Here is a 17,175-nt window from a genome sequence, read left to right as displayed (position 1 = left end):
TATATATATATATATATATATATATATATATGGGCATATACATGATAGGCTTCTTTCAGTTGACATCAACCAAATTCCTTCACAAGGATTTGGTAGCAGAAGGCACTTGCCTTATAAGGTTCCATACAGTGGAACTGAACCTAAAACCATATGGTTGGAGAGCAAATTTCTTATCCACACAGCCACCACATCTGCATCCCAAGCACAGAAAAAGCAAAAAAAAAAAAAAAATTAAAATAATAATAATAATAATGACTTTTGAAATTTGTAGATTTCAAGGGCAGATAGAAAACGTAAAAGAAAAAATATATATTTGAGTGAGAATGGAATTTGGCTCAACAAATACAAATTACTCAGTTCTGGAAGTTAGCTGTTCAGCCAAGGAAATAAAATAACAAAGACCACAACAAACACAAAAAAATGCTTTTCTTTGTTGTTCCTATTGAGGACAAAATGTTAACAAGTACAGTGTGTGCGTAACATAGTTTAATTTTTCTCTCTTCCTTAGCTGATTGTGAGCAGGTATGGTTGAGTGGTTAAGCAATTCGTTTCCTAACACTGATATAATTGTAAGTTCAACCTCACCTCATGGCACCATAGAAAAAAAATAGAGGTTTTTTTATACCCTTTTTCCAAAAAATTTTTTTACCATATCCTGGAGTTTGCTGAAGTCTTGTGAGTGAAATTCTTACAGACGAAAACTATTTGGAAGCCTGTCAGAGAGGCCATCCTGGTCTTAGGTGATAGACGTAATCTACTCTAACACCATCACCCAGTTCTTTCTTGGTGGTGGTGGTGGTCGTCGTCGTGGGGCGGGGGGGGGGGGGGCTTCAGAGAAGTTCAGCTCTATTAAGCATTCAAGCCAGTCTGGTTTGAGAATATTTCTTTTTTTTTTTCTTCCTTTCTTCTATCCTTCCAACCCTCCTTTCACTAATTAGAGATCATGAAAAAGAGCATGTGCAATGTCCTTACACTTTTGACTGAACCTAACAAAAATCCATCTGAGAAGATTATGTCCCCAATCTTATGACTCCATAAAAGATGAACTCTATACACAGAGAGTCAAAGATGGAGTTGTTATGTGGTCACACAGTCTGCTAGAAATAATAGCTGAAACTTCAAATAAAGTCATGCTTTCTCAAAGAATAAAATACGATAATGTTGGGCTAAATACTTTTAAAAAGACAGGATGGTCATGGTTGGAATGTTTTTAACTAAGTTTACTCAAACAATGCGGAAAGCAGATATATCCTTTTAAAATTACATAACCCCTAACTGTAAGAAAGCAGTTTTATATACCAATCTATCTTTAGTTGAGGAATGTAATGTCATTTTTGAAACTATTTTCTGTCAGGTTTACTGAGGCAATGTGACTTGCAGAAAATACCAATTCCATTTTTTAATAGATATCTAACATTACTTGAATCATTATCATCGTTTAACATCTGCCTTCCATGCTAGCATGGGTTGGACGATTTGATAGGAACCAGCCAGGTAGAAGACTACACCAGGCAGTCTGTTTTGGCAGGGTTGGATGCCCTTCCTAACACCAATCACCCCGCAGAATGGACTGAGTGCTTTTCATGTGACACCAGCACAGACAAGTTGAATAGCCATAAAATTTAATTTCAGAGTTAAACAGTTAACTACAATGACATCATGATGATGTAAAATCTACTCCAGTATTTGACTGGTACTTATTTAATTGCTCCTGAGCAAACAAAAATGAACTTGACTTCAGAATGATTTGAACTCAAAACAAAGGGTTAACTATCATAATATTTTTTTTTTCAAGTTCTCTACAGCATTATCCCTTGGGCATTTAAACCGTCCATATCTGACTAAAATATTTTACCTCTTTTATGCTCAAACTGGCCACATCTGGTCTCTCACACCTACCTTACAATATCATTTTAAAGATAAACAACCATATCATCAAAATCTCAAAGCTACATGATAATGCATGATTATGTGAATAAATTAGCATTACATTTCACACAGTAATCTGACTCATAAACTCCTTCGATTACATCTTATTGAATTTAAGGAAAAGTGCAAAATTAAAGCCACAGCAACATCAGAAATAACACTTTCTTTTACCCCACTTTCAATCACCAGTTCAACCAGTTCACCTTCTGAACCCATGTCTGTCTACTAAGCGACTAACGGACTAATGAAAACATTGACTTGGTTATGTAACAGAGAGTGATAACCTCAGTAACCTGTGATTCACTAATTGTGTACATTGTCGACAATGATGTCATTGGTTACATGATCTTAATAGGTTCACAGTTGTTATTAAACTGTGATAAGGGAGTGCCTGTGTAACTTGAGTGGAATTAGGGATCACAAGATATTTTCATTTGCTGCACTTGTTCATCAGTAATTTCCTTGTTACAATTGTTTATATTACTAATTTCCTTGTTTATATTACTAGTGTAAAGATAAATCTCTGCCACCTCCAGCACTGAGACCACCAAATCACATGATTTCGACCTTCCTTGGTTTTGTCAATGATGGACACTCAACCACCAGAGAATTGTTGTTGTTGGCACTCCGTTGCTTACGACGTCGAGGGTTCCTGTTGATCCGATCAATGGAACAGCCTGCTCGTGAAATTAATGTGCAAGTGGCTGAGCACTCCACAGACACGTGTACCCTTAACGTAGTTCTCGGGGATATTCAGTGTGACAAGGCTGGCCATTTGAATTACAGGCACAACAGAAACAGGAAGTAAGAGTGAGAGAAAGTTGTGGTGGAAGAGTACAGCAGGGTTCGCCACCATCTCCTGCCGGAGCCTCGTGGAGCTTTAGGTGTTTCCGCTCAATAAACACTCACAACGCCCGGTCTGGGAATCGAAACCACGATCCTGTGACTGCAAGTCCGCTGCTCTAACCACTGGGCCATTGCGCCTCCACAACACCAGAGAATATATAGAATAATAGTGCCAGAACAGGTGCAGGTGCCACAATTAGGCAGCAAGCTCTTAAATAAATATATATATTAGCAACAGAGGCAGTATTAATACTGAGAGGTAATATTTATCCCCATTTACACATGCATGCTCTGTTAGAACAAACTATATTGCAGTAAATATGTTGGCATGGGTTGGACAGTTTGACAGGATCCTACCATCTCAAGGACTGCCAATAAACACATGTGGACTACATGTATATACATGCATGCACGATAGTTGTGACTTGATTTTGAGTAAAGTCAACCCTTAAACATGAGCAGCAGGGATGTGGCTTTTCAGTCCCACTGGGAACTTACACCCTTTTGTACCGACATAGCAATGCTGGGCATTTCTTGCAGTAGGTGTTATAATATTGTTTTAGTGAACCTTCATATGACATTTCCATCTGCCCCCTGATGCACATTCTTTTCCACACCCCCTACAAGTTGATATGATGTACAGTGCAAGGTTAACAATTTTTCTCTGTGTGAGTGACTTTTTTGATGACTTCTAAGACCTGGGTTACCAAGACAGATATGCCCAAACTCGTTATATGTTAAATCGGATTGTACACCAACATACTTAGGAAAATTCATATTAAGACCCTAATGAGTATCTTTCTTATTTCTTTATTGCCCACAAGGGGCTAAACATAGAGGAGACAAACAAGGACAGACAAAGGGATTAAGTCGATTGCATCGACCCCAGTGCATAACTGGTATTTTATTTATTGACCCCGAGAGGATGAAAAGCAAAGTCGACCTCGGCGGAATTTGAACTCAGAACGTAACGGCAGACGAAATACCGCTAAGCATTTCGCCCGACGTGCTAACGTTTCTGCCAGCTCGCCGCTTTGAATATCTTTCTTGAGCTGTTCATGCTCAAATTTCAATTGAATCCCCCTCCTCCACTACAAACAAGCACTTGATAGACGGAAACTGAAAGAAGCCCATCATATCTGTGTATGTGTGTGCATGTGTGTGTGTGTGTGTGTGTATCTTTGTCTTGACAACACATGAGTGTTGTAAATGAGTATCACTGTCATACAAGTAAGTATCGGCATTCATTTCCAATATTTTGTGAAATTTGTCTGGCGATGGGGGAAATACTATGTTGCTTTGAAATAGGTGAGGGTTGGCAACAGGAAGTGCATCCAGCCATAGAAAAATCTGCCTCAGTAAATTCTGTCTGGCTCTTGCAAGGAAGGAAAAGGGACTTTGAAATAATAATAGTCATGATTAGCATTTTGCTGTTCCATGTATCATATACGTTGCACCTATTATTTCTCATTAACTTTTTCTGAATTAAACCTAATTAATATTCCCTTATTCTTTCACTTGTTTCAGTTATTTGACTGTAGCCATGCTGGAGCACCACCTTGAAGAATTTCAGTTGGAGTAATCAATGCCAGGAATTATTCTTTGTACTTATTCTATTGGTCTCTTTTGCTGAACTGCTAAGTTGTAGGGACCAACATCGACTGTCAAGCAATAGGGGCAGGAGAAGGGCTAATACAGACACACAGACACACACACACACACATATATATATATTTACATAAGGGCATTACTATACAAGAATGCCTCACGCTAAACTACCATAAACCATAATAAACACATTTTTAAAATGTGTTTATTATGGTAGTTTAGCGTGAGGCATTCTTGTATAGTAATGCCCTTATATAAATATAAATAAATATATTCTAGGGAATAAAGGATGGATTTTTTCTCTTATGAGGTTTTTTTCATGCTAGCTACTTGATAAGTTCTTGTAAAAGATCTTATCCTATTATTGAATTAATTATATATATATATATATATATATATATATATATATATATATACATATACAATGGGCTTCTTTTAGTTTCCGTCTAACAAATCCACTCACAAGGTTTTGATTGGCCTGAGGCTATAGTGGAAGACACTTGCCCAAGGTGTCACACAGCAGGACTGAACCCAGAACCATGTGGTTGGGAAGCTTCCTACTACACAGCCAGATCTATAATACTAAATTACTTTTCTAATATTACTTTCTTTTGCCTAACTACACATTATCACATATTTTTAAGAAAAGGGTTTAACAGGATATGTTCTTGTTCATATCTTTTTCAGTACTGTAAGTAATTTCGGAGATACTGTAGAGCTGCTAGTGTCATCTGAAACCAGTTTTTATTCCCTTTTGATCTAAAGCTTGTTTTCCTTTCACTTCAGTTTTACAAATGACATTCCAAACATTTTTTTTGCAATAAATGTCAATTACTGTGCATGCCAAATAATCTAGATTTGGCCTCTCCTAAAAAACACTGGCAAAAAGAAAAAAAAACTCAGTATTTAGAAAAGCTAGCCCCACTTCAATAATGGAGTGAATAATGCAGGAAAAAACCATGAAAAAGGAGACCCAGGAAGACATGGGATGAAGTATTGAAGGCTGATCCCAAAATGCTAAACTTGACAAAGGAAATGACATAGGATCATGATATGTGGTGTATTTCTGTACTTGAGAAGACCCACCAAGCACAACAGAATTGAGATCCTAAAATCAAGGTGCCATGTAAAAAGCATTGGTGTGGGTGGTGGTGCCACATAAAAAGCTTGTAGTACGCAATGTAAAGTGGTTGGCATTATGAAGGGCATCCAGCTGTTGAAACCAAGTCAAAACAGACTATGGAACCTGGTGTGGCACCTGACCTGGTCAGTTCCTGTCAAACCATCAAACCCATGTCAACATGGAAAATGGATGTTGAATGTTGATGATGATGGTGTGTGTGTGTGTGTGTGTGTACATGTGTATGTACACACACACACACGCACACATATATATATATATATTTATATATATGCACATGAGTGCCTCTTCAATGGATGTTGAATGTTGATGATGATGGTATGTGGATGTGCGTGTGTGTGTGTATATATATATATATATATATATATATATGCACATGAGTGCCTCTTCAAACAACTAAGTCTGTGTACATCTTGGACTATTATTATTCTTCCATTTATATGGAAAGTTCCATGACAACCTCACAACGTTGTTTTCAAGGTCTTGCATTTCTACTTCCACAAAATGATTAAACTCTTTTGATTTTTTTCTGTACATAAATAAAACCAAAATTTCATGCAAAATTTACAATGAATTATTGCAGAAATCTTATCATACCTACACTTTTTGAATTCATTCATTGTCATGCAACGAGAGCTATGGGCTCGTCTGAATCATTGCACTTTCTGCATTTGGGTGAACAGCCTTGTTGTTGGTCTACCACCCAATTTACCCTTATAGCTCTGTTCTTATGCTGCAAAGATTATTGCTTAGGCTCATTTCTTTAGTACCCCTTTCCTTAGCTATAGTCAGCTGTCCTTACCCTCATTTATGATCAGAAGCATTCCAGCCTTAAACAAACCTGGATCACATTAACCAGTGAAAGGCAAGGTGTAATGATTTGAAAGAGAGTCAGCTGCTATTTCAAGCATGTCAACTGACCAAATACCAGTACAGGTATTTTCTAGCCTGGATAACATTAATCAATCAAAGGTAAGGTGTAATAATGAAATGTAAGGCATAATAATATGCTATTTCTAGTATGTCAGGTGTATATATACCAGCACAGTTATTTTCTAGCCTGGATTGCATTTATCAGTGTATGATAAGGTATAATGATATGAAAGAGAGTTGGCTGCTATTTCTAACATGTCAGATGATCATATAACAACAGCTTTCATAGAGTTGATGTGATAGTAGTTGATCAAACAACTGGAAAGCTCACTGTCAAAACTGAGGCAAGATCCCACATCACCAGAAAAGATCAAAGAAGAAGAGCATTTTACTTGATTACTCAACCTGCTAGAAATAGCAGTTAAACCTCCTTCACATCACGACCTATCATCAGAGAGAAGTACACAGTTAATTTGTTCCTGGGTTCACTACATATATATAAAAGACCTGGATGGCTATATTTGGAATACCTTCGATCATAGGCCAGTTGGACTGATGCTGACCTGAGGTTGAACTCCAACTTTAACAAACTCTCACTCCAACACTTGTATTGATATGAACCCCTCAGTGGTTACCCAAAATACTAGAAGATCTGTGTTGATATTTCCTCATTGCTGTTGAATGTCAAATAGTCTCTACTTCCAGACATCTTCTTAACCCATTTGATACCAACCAGCCTACAGATGCTCTTGGTTCTGTGATATAAACTTTCTGTTTTGAAGCCATCTAAATTAAAACTAACAAACAAGCTTGTTAAGAAAAATCTCTGTTAGAAATGAAGCCGTATTTATACTGAGATGTAATGTTTATCAACACATAAACATGGGTGTTATATAAGAACAGATGATTCAGCTATTTTAACCACAGGAGGATGTCTCCTCCAGCTGGTTATTCAGTGCACTTTGTACTCGATATATATTACAAGCGGGGAGAGAACTTCCAACTATTCAAGCTTGGAGAACACTGTATCATGTAATTTCAGTCTTATTAGATCATCCCCAGTGATGTATACTTGTCTGCTAGATATAGTGGTAGTCTACCTCAGTGGAGGCGCAATGGCCCAGTAGTTAGGGTAGCGGACTCGCGGTACTAGGATCGCGGTTTCGATTCCCAGACCGGGCGTTGTGAGTGTTTATTGAGCGAAAACACCTAAAGCTCCACGAGGCTCCAGCAGGGGATAGTGGCGAACCCTGCTGTACTCTTCCACCACAACTTTCTCTCACTCTTACTTCCTGTTTCTGTTGTGCCTATAATTCAAAGGGCCAGCCTTGTCACTCTGTGTCACGCTGAATATCCCCGAGAACTACGTTAAGGGTACACATGTGTGTGGAGTGCTCAGCCACTTGCACGTTAATTTCACGAGCAGGCTGTTCCGTTGATCGGATCAACTGGAACCCTCGTCGTTGTAAGCGACGGAGTGCCAACAACAGTCTACCTCAGCTCCCAATATACAGAAAAACAGTCACACAGTCACTGGTTGTGCAACTAGAAAACCAGTTCGTTAAGAAAATCTCTAGAGAGGATCAGATTAATAATTCCTTTTAATTTGGGCATGAGACCAGTAATATTAAGGGGAGGAGGCAAGTTGATTAACACTGACCCTAGTATTAAACTGACTGGTACTTATTTTATCAACCCCCAAGGGGATAAGAAGCAAAGTCAATCTCAGCGACATTTGAAATCTGAACTTATAAAAAGTCAGAAGAAACGCTGCTAAGCATTTTGTTCCACACACAAGCATTTCTGCCAGCTCACCCCCTTATTAACTATAGTAATTATTTTTATTATAAGCACAAGGCTCATTGATTAAATTGACCCCAGTGCATGACTGGTACTTATTTCATTCACCCTGAAAGGATGAAAAGAAAAGTTGATTTTGGTGGAATTTGAACTCAGAATGCAAAGAGTCAGTAAGCATTTTTATTCTTTTATTTGTTTCAGTCATTTGACTGTGGCTATGCTGGGGCACTACTTTTAGTTGAACAAATCAACCCCAGGACTTATTCTTTGTAAGCCTAGTACTTATCCTATTGGTCTCTTTTGCCGAACCGCTAAGTTACAGGGATGTAAACACACCAACATTGTTTGTCAAGCAATAGTGGGAGGGACAAACACAGACACTCAAACACACACACACACACACACATGACAGGCTTCTTTCAGTTTTTGTCTACCAAATCCACTCACAAAGCTTTGGTCAGCCCGAGACTATAGTAGAAGGCACTTGGCAAAGGTGCCATGCAGTGAGACTGAACCCGGAGCCATGTGGTTAGTAAGCAAGCTACTTACCACATAGCCACTCTTGTACCTATCATCTTGTTCAACATTTTTTACTTGTTTCAGTCATTAGATAGTGGCCATGCTGGAGCACATGCTAACAATTCTGTCAGCACACACTCTTAAACATCAGATTAATAATAACGTTGACAAAATTCATTCTTTTCAAAAATAAATTGAAACAAAAGCAGAGTATTTCAATAGAAACTCGTTAACAAATGGGTTAAATATTGTCCTAACATAAGAACACAGGAAATGTGTCAAGGCCGACAGGAAGTGGTGCTGCTTCCTAGGGCTAAATAGCTGTAGTATTATTCCCTTCGTGGGACTGTCACATTAAGTTGACAACTACTTTATCGTATCACTACTGCATAAATTTCTCTGAGAGATTTATCATTTTATAGGCGTAGGAGTGGCTGTGTGGTAAGTAGCTTGCTTACCAACCACATGGTTGCGGGTTCATTCCCACTGTGTGGCACCTTGGGCAAGTGTCTTCTATAGTCTCGGGCTGACCAAGGCCTTGTGATTGGATTTGGTAGACGGAAACTGAAAGAAGCTCGTCATATATATGTATATATATATATGTGTGTGTGTGTGTGTGTGTGTGTGTGTGTGTGTGTGTATGTGTGTGTCTGTGTTTGTCTCCCCAACATCGCTTGACAACTGATGTTGGTGTGTTTACGTCGCCGTAACTTAGCGGTTCGACAAAACAGACCGATAGAATAAGTACTAGGCTTACAAAGAATAAAGTCCTGGGGTCGATTTGCTCGACTAAAGGCAGTGCTCCAGCATGGCCACAGTCAAATGACTGAAACAAATAAAAGAGTAAAAGAGTATCTTTTATCAAAGACAAATTAAGAGTTACTCTTATTGTTTCGCCCCACCACCACCCTCCATCTCAATTTCTGAACAGAAGCTTTCTCCTCACGACCATGCCAATATATCCACTACTATATCTATAGTTGATTTCTTCGACCAACGACGGTGCTCCACCATGGCCGCAGTCATATGACTGAAACAAGTAAAGCAATAAAAATCTATGCCATTTTAATCCTGAGCAAAGCTGGGTATGTCTGCTAGTACAGTAATATAACTTGCCGATTAGAACCACATATAAAGCAACCATGTGACGGTGTCACGTATAAAGCAGCCATGTGCTGGTGCCGTGTATAAAGCATTTATGCTGATGCCACGTATAAAGCAACCAGTATACTTTGTAAAGTGGTTGGCATTAGGAAGGGTATCCAACTGTAGAAACCATGCCAAAACAGACAATTGGACCGTGGTGCAGCTCTCCAGCTGGCCAGCTCCTGTCAAACTGCCCAACCCATGCCAGTATGGGAAACAGACGTTAAAGGATGATGATGGGAATGATTTGAAGGACGTCGCTGGTATATTAAACAGATTAATACTGAGTAGAGGCTCTTTTATTCAGACAACAAATTCAGGGAGGGGATAACCTTATAGACAATTTCAGGTGGGGTACAAAATACCAAGAGACAATTTCAGGTGGGGTATATCCTTAAGAGACAACGCTGGGTTGAACACAAACCCTTAAGAGACAATGTTGGGTGGGGGTACAACCCCTATAAACATTTAGATCTGACAAATTACATGAACGCGATTTTGTAATTTCAACCTGATTGGCTCTTATTCGCCTTCACTACACGTTGAACTACAAATGACCTCCAGGTCAGACTGCTTAGATATCAGTCAATATACTGTGTGTGTGTGTGTGTGTGTATGTGTGTGTGTGTGTGCGTGCGTGTGTTCATGCGTGTGCGTGTGTGTAATATCATTCGCTTGCATAGACTTGGTATTTCGAGCAAGGTTACAAAACACCCTTACAAATAAATAAATAAATATATATATATATATATATATATATATATATATATATATATATATAATGTACACACACATATATATAAATAAATGTACACACACACACACATATATATACATATATAAACATTATATACCCATATATATACACACACATCTATAGAGGTAGAAGCACATATGTGCGTATGTATGTATACGCACTCACATAGTGCATAATTAAATATAATTACATTCATAATATACGTAATTATATATGATAAAAACCATTTTAACACTTTCAAGTATTGACACAAACAGAAGCAGATAGGCGTGAGGGAGGCACACACACAGAGGATAACAACAAACACAAGCAAACTAACATACACACACACACACACTGACTGTTATTTGATAATTCAAACGTAACGATTGATTGGTTTGCCTTCATTATTTTGTGTTTGTGCTTTTATTTTTATGTATTTTGAAGAAAGAAAGAAGAGGGTGGGGGGAACAGACAAAGACTGCAATAGGAGATGCGATGTGCTGTAGGAAATGTAAGTGTGCATGTATACACACACACACACACACACACGAAGATATAAAGTGGGTATATCATTATACATATTTATACGGGCATCAACTAATACATACATGCAAGCATACATACATACATGCATACATATTCTCACTCAAACACACACATATATTAGTGATGTAACAGTTGTAAAGATATATTATTTTATATAGTGCAAACATTATCTGCAATAGAATTCAATACACTGGCTAGAATGGATATATATATATCATCATCATCATCATCATCGTTTAACGTCCGCTTTCCATGCTAGCATGGGTTGGACGATTTGACTGAGGACTGGTGAAACCGGATGGCAACACCAGGCTCCAGTCTGATTTGGCAGAGTTTCTACAGCTGGATGCCCTTCCTAACGCCAACCACTCAATATATATATATATATTATAAAAGTTGACAATCTACTCTCAAATTTCTCCTTAGCTGGGCCCTGAGTTCACTGTTATGAATAACCCAACTATGGCTGTCAGTTTTAATATGTTTATATATGCACACATATATATACATGATATATATATATATATATATATTTTATATATATATATATATATATTTATATATATATATATATATATATATATATACATGTCTGTGTGTGTGTATATATATGCGTGTATACATATAAGTATATGTCTATACATATACATGTGTCCACATATACATATATGTGTACATACAAGCATGCCAGAATAATGCCTCTCCGTCAAAAATATCCTTAAGTGATGAAAAAGTAGCTTAACAATGTGTATATACACAAAAATGTACACACAAACATATATACATACACACATATACATACACACACATATATATACACACACACATATATATATGCACACATTTATTCACACATGCATACACACGCACACACACACACACACACACACACACACATATATATATATATACACACACACACACACACACACACACACACATATATAATGTGTACCACACCCATGAATGCCGTTATACAGTAGAGCCCCCTATCCATATCAAACAAGAACTACATAGAGATAAACACAATCTAAGCTAGAGTGAAACAGACAGAGATAGATATTGATTGAGACAAAGATCGATTCGTGTGATCAATAGATAAGGCAGATTATCGATGCCAATAATAATGATAATACTGATTCTTTTTACAATAAGAATGACAACAATATAAATAATAAACATAGAGAGCCGAAGACAGCCGCTATAATTTTATGATGATGGTGGTGGTGGTACTACTACTACTACTACTACTACTAATAATAATAATGGTTTCAAATTCTGCCACAAGGGCAGTAAATTTTGGGGAGGGGATGAGTCGATTACATCGACCTCCAGTGTTTCACTGGTACTAAATTTACTGACTCCCGAAAGGATGAAAGGCAAATTCAACCTCGGCGGAATTTGAACTCAGAACGTAAAAACGGACGAAATGCCACTGAGCATTTTGCCTGGTGTGCTAACGATTCTGCCAGCTCGCCGCCTTAATAATAATAATAATAATAATAATAATAATAATAATAATAATAATAATAATAATAGTAATAATAATAGTAATAATAATAGTAATAATAATAATAATAATAATAATAATAATAATAATAATAATAACAACAACAACAACAACAAGAGCACTCAGAGAGCGCAAACCTCCGCCAAGGCAACACCCAGAGATGTTTTTAAAACGTGAATATCTGAAATAAACCCGATTGCTCTCACAAATGAGAATACTGAAAATGAACCCGACCGCTCTCAAAAATTAAGCAAAAAAAAAAAACAACAGGAAAAATAACACAGAATTTTTGTTCGGTATCGGATCCAAAATCTAATCAGTTCGTGGCAGTCACGAGGCCAAACATCCCTGAAAGTTTCATCTGAATCCGCCCAGCGGTTCTTGAGATATCTTGTCCACGGACAAACAAACAAACACGACTGAATAATGGCTTCAAATTTTAGCACAAGTCCAGCAATTTCAGGGGAGGAGTTTCGTTGATTACATCACGTTTTGTGCTCCCTGAAAGGATGAAGGGCAAAGGTAACCTTGGCAACGTTGGTTTCGATTTTTGCCATAAAGCCAGCAAGGAGCAAGGTTTAGTCGATTATATTGACCCCAATATTTGACTGGTAATTCTTTCTATCGACCCCAAAAGGAAAAAAAAAAATGCAAAGTCGACCATAGCATGATTTGAATTCAGAATATAAAGATCCGGAAGAAATTCCACTAAGCATTTTGTGAGACATACAAAGGATCTTTTTTAAAACGGGGGCCACAGTTTTCATTAATGTTTTACGTAGTGCTTTTGGTACCGAAAGACTTTCAAACTTCGTATACTTATCTATTTTGTGTTATAGAAGAGAAAAAAATTTTTGTATTCGAATTTATTTCATGTAAAAAATTGTCTTATTTCGATAATTTCAACCAATCACTGACAAGTATTCAGTTGTTTACATTTACTCCTTTGGCTGATTAAGCCATAGCTTCGTTTTATTTGCTTTTTTCATTTTAAATTTGCTTTTTTCATTTTCTTTTTTTTTTCTTCGTTTTATTTGCTTTTTTCTTTTTAAATTTGCTGTTTTACCCTAACCCTATCACCGATAGAATTGTTTCAGAATCGTTTGTTTATGTAGTCGGCACTTAATGTATATCGGCTGAATGGACGTCAGTGATTGGTTGAAATTACAGAAATACGACAACTTTAAACATGGAATAACTTATGGATTTCTTTTTTTTTTTAAAGAAGACTAAGAGAAAAAGATGTTTTATATGACACATTCTACCAGTGTTCCAAGTTTCAAAGTGTTTCGTTAATGAAAAATGTGGCCCCCGTTTTAAAAAAGATCCCATACAAATGATTTTGTCAGTTTGCTGCCTTAAATAATCCTTTCTATTATTGGCACAATGCCTGAAATTTGGTGGGGAGGGGCATAGTCGATTACATCGACCCCAGTTACTCAACTGGGATCTTTTCCTTTTCATGGGTAGCTCGATTAATTAATTTTCTTTAACTAAACACTTTGAAACTTCCTATACTGGTAGAATGTGTCATATAGAACATCTTTTATGCTTAAGCGTTGTTGAGAAAAGTTTCTATTTTCGAAGTTATTTCGTGTTAAAGTTGTCGTATTTCGGTAATTTCAACCAATCAATGACGTATATTCAGCTGAGTAAGATTGCTGTTGTTGTTTGTCAACAACAACATCCGGCGGTGTATATTTCGTTTGTTAGTTATTTATGACATATTTCATCTCAGTGGAGGCGCAATGGCCCAGTGGTTAGAGCAGCAGACTCGCGGTCATAGGATCGCTGTTTCGATTCCCAGGCCGGGCGTTGTGAGTGTTTATTGAGCGAAAACGCATAAAGCTCCACGAGGCTCCGGCAGGGGATGGTGGCGAACCCTGCTGTACTCTTCCACCACAACTTTCTCTCACTGTTCCTGTTTCTGTTGTGCCTGTAATTCAAAGGGTCAGCCTTGTCACGCTGAATATCCCCGAGAACTACGTTAAGGGTACACGTGTCTGTGGAGTGCTCAGCCACTTGCACGTTAATTTCACGAGCAGGCTGTTCCGTTGATCGGATCAACTGGAACCCTCGACGTCGTAAGATACACTTGTATGAACAAACGAGTGGATCTGAGCATTTTGTCCGGCGTGCTAACGATTCTACCAGCTTGCAGTCATCGTATTCATTCATCATTTAATGTCCACTTATCCATGCGGTTTAATGTCCATTTATCCATGCTTACATGAGCCAGACAGAATTTTAAGGTTGATTCTCTACAGTCAGATGCCCTTCCTGTCTTCAACCTCACCTGTTTCCAAGCAAAGTAGTATCTCCTCATGACCAGGCACATGTTCACAGAAGATTGGATGGAGAACACCACATGCATGACAGTGACGCTCGTTTACAGCTATCAAGATGTCAAGACAAGGAAACAATAATACACACACACACACTCAAAAGGCTTCCCTCAGTTTCCATCTTACCAAATCCACTCAGAAGGTTTCGGTCAGCCTGTGACTATAGCAGAAGATATTTGCCCGAGGTGTCATGCAACGCAACTAAAACTGAAACCATGTGGTTGGGAAGCAAACTCTTACTACATAGCTACGGTTGCACTTAATAATAATAATAATAGTAATAATAATCCTTTCTATTATAGACACAAAGACGAAAATTTGAGGGTGGAGGACAGTTGATTACATCGATAAAAAAGTACCAGTACTCAACTGGTACTTATTTTATCGACCCCCGAAAGGATGAAAGGCAGAGTCGACTTCGGTGAATTTGAACTCAGAACGTGCTAACGATTCTGCTAGCTCACCGCCATAATAATAATAATAATAATAATAATAATAATAATAATAATAATAATAATAATAATAATAATAACACTGTGGAAATCAAGGCTTACAAAGAGCAAAGACGTGGCATGAGCAAACCTCAGAAGGAGTCACCGAAAATGAAAATTGCAAAATCCTGTGGGATACAAAGATTCAGTGCGATCGCCTGACCAGATATCAGAAACCAGACGTTGTTGTGGTGAAGAAAGAAAGAAAGAACATACATGATAATCAACATAGCATGTCTCGGTGACAAGATCAAAGAGAAAGAAGAAGAAACACTGAACAACTACGACGATTTGAAGTGGGAAATACGAAGGTTGTGGTCAATGCGGAGAGTAGATGTGGTACCAATAGTAATTTGGCGCACTTGGAAGTGTCAACACTCAACTACCAACATGGCTCAAAAAGATTGTCACAAATGTAAAGGTAGAACACCTACAAAAATCAGCATTGGTTGCAAGTGCAAGAATTCTTCGCAGGGTTCTTGAAGCATGACCAGTAAATAAATGTTACCTTAGTCTGCTGGCTGTGGAAAGCTGACACTTTCCATCATACCAAGCAAAATAAGCTGCGAGTTTTCATATAATAATAATAATAATAATAATAATAATGTACATTGTTTTGTCTTGACATAAAAGATGGGATACAGCAAATATTCTGCTCAATACCACAGATTTGCTTGTCAGTTGTTTGACCTTAACCAGTTGAGCTTGTCCCTTAGTGGCTGACGATATGTGCATCTCTGATCACGAGTAGAAGTAGTGGGGGAACATCATAGTCATGTGTTGAAAGGAATTCTTTGGGGGTTTGGATAATTCACCTTTGAAAATATGGGTGTTTCGTTCAACATCCTTAAACAACCCTTATTCAGGGACCTTTTGAGCAGCATGGGATACTAGACCTGAAGAAAATTCTAACTGTGCCCCACCTGCAAGGTCATGCGTTGTTTATCTTGATATGAGATCACCATGTCGCGCACACATGGTTGTGATGCATATGCCTTGTGTACCCTTATCAGACGAGTAGTCATGATGGGTATACTGGGCTTCGTATATTTTACCCCAGTGTCACTTTGATGGTATGCACTGCTCTCTCGATAATAATAATAATAATAATAATAATAATAATAATAATCATGAGGTTAAATTTAGTCAGATGCCCCACAATTTTGTGTGGAAGGGATTAGTCAATACTATCGGCTCCGGTACTTCATTAGTACTTTATTTTATTGGCCTCAAATCAACGAAGTGCAAATTCGAACTCAGAACAGAAAATTTCTGAACAAAATACTCCTGAAAGTTAGCCATTTTAAGCCAGTCGGAATTTCCAGTCCTTTGATGTGCTTTTTGATACTCTTGCTTCTGGTTTTTCTCGAATCGAACTCCAATATCAAGGTTAGGTTTATGTCATTTACAATATTTTAAGATAAGGATTTCAGCTTAGTTTTTTTTCTTTCTTTTTCCCCTCCATTCGTTGTTTAGTGACGGCAGCAAGCTCCCACATGCGGGGGTGTCTCCGCTAGGCAAGTCTAGCTGGTCCTCGTGCAGAAACATTATATAACAAAATCCGTCTCCAATCTACACGGTATACTCATAAACCGTAGTTTAATTACTGACTGATCTCTATTTACAGCATTTTTGGATTGGGTCACGTGAGAGATAAAAGCGTTTTCAGCATTTTTAAAAAT

At 37.7% G+C, this 17,175-nt stretch overlaps 1 protein-coding gene across 3 annotated transcripts in view; it reads right to left on the bottom strand.

Annotated features, from left to right (window-relative positions):
- The window catches only part of LOC106879154 (uncharacterized), a 220,828-nt gene that overhangs the window by 153,195 nt on the left and 50,458 nt on the right, over positions 1 to 17,175 (bottom strand). The window lies entirely within an intron of this gene.

Source organism: Octopus bimaculoides, chromosome 5 (assembly GCF_046866305.1).
Source record: "Octopus bimaculoides isolate indiv1 chromosome 5, ASM4686630v1, whole genome shotgun sequence".
Taxonomy (NCBI): domain Eukaryota; kingdom Metazoa; phylum Mollusca; class Cephalopoda; order Octopoda; family Octopodidae; genus Octopus; species Octopus bimaculoides.
This window is presented reverse-complemented; position numbering and strand designations above follow the sequence as displayed.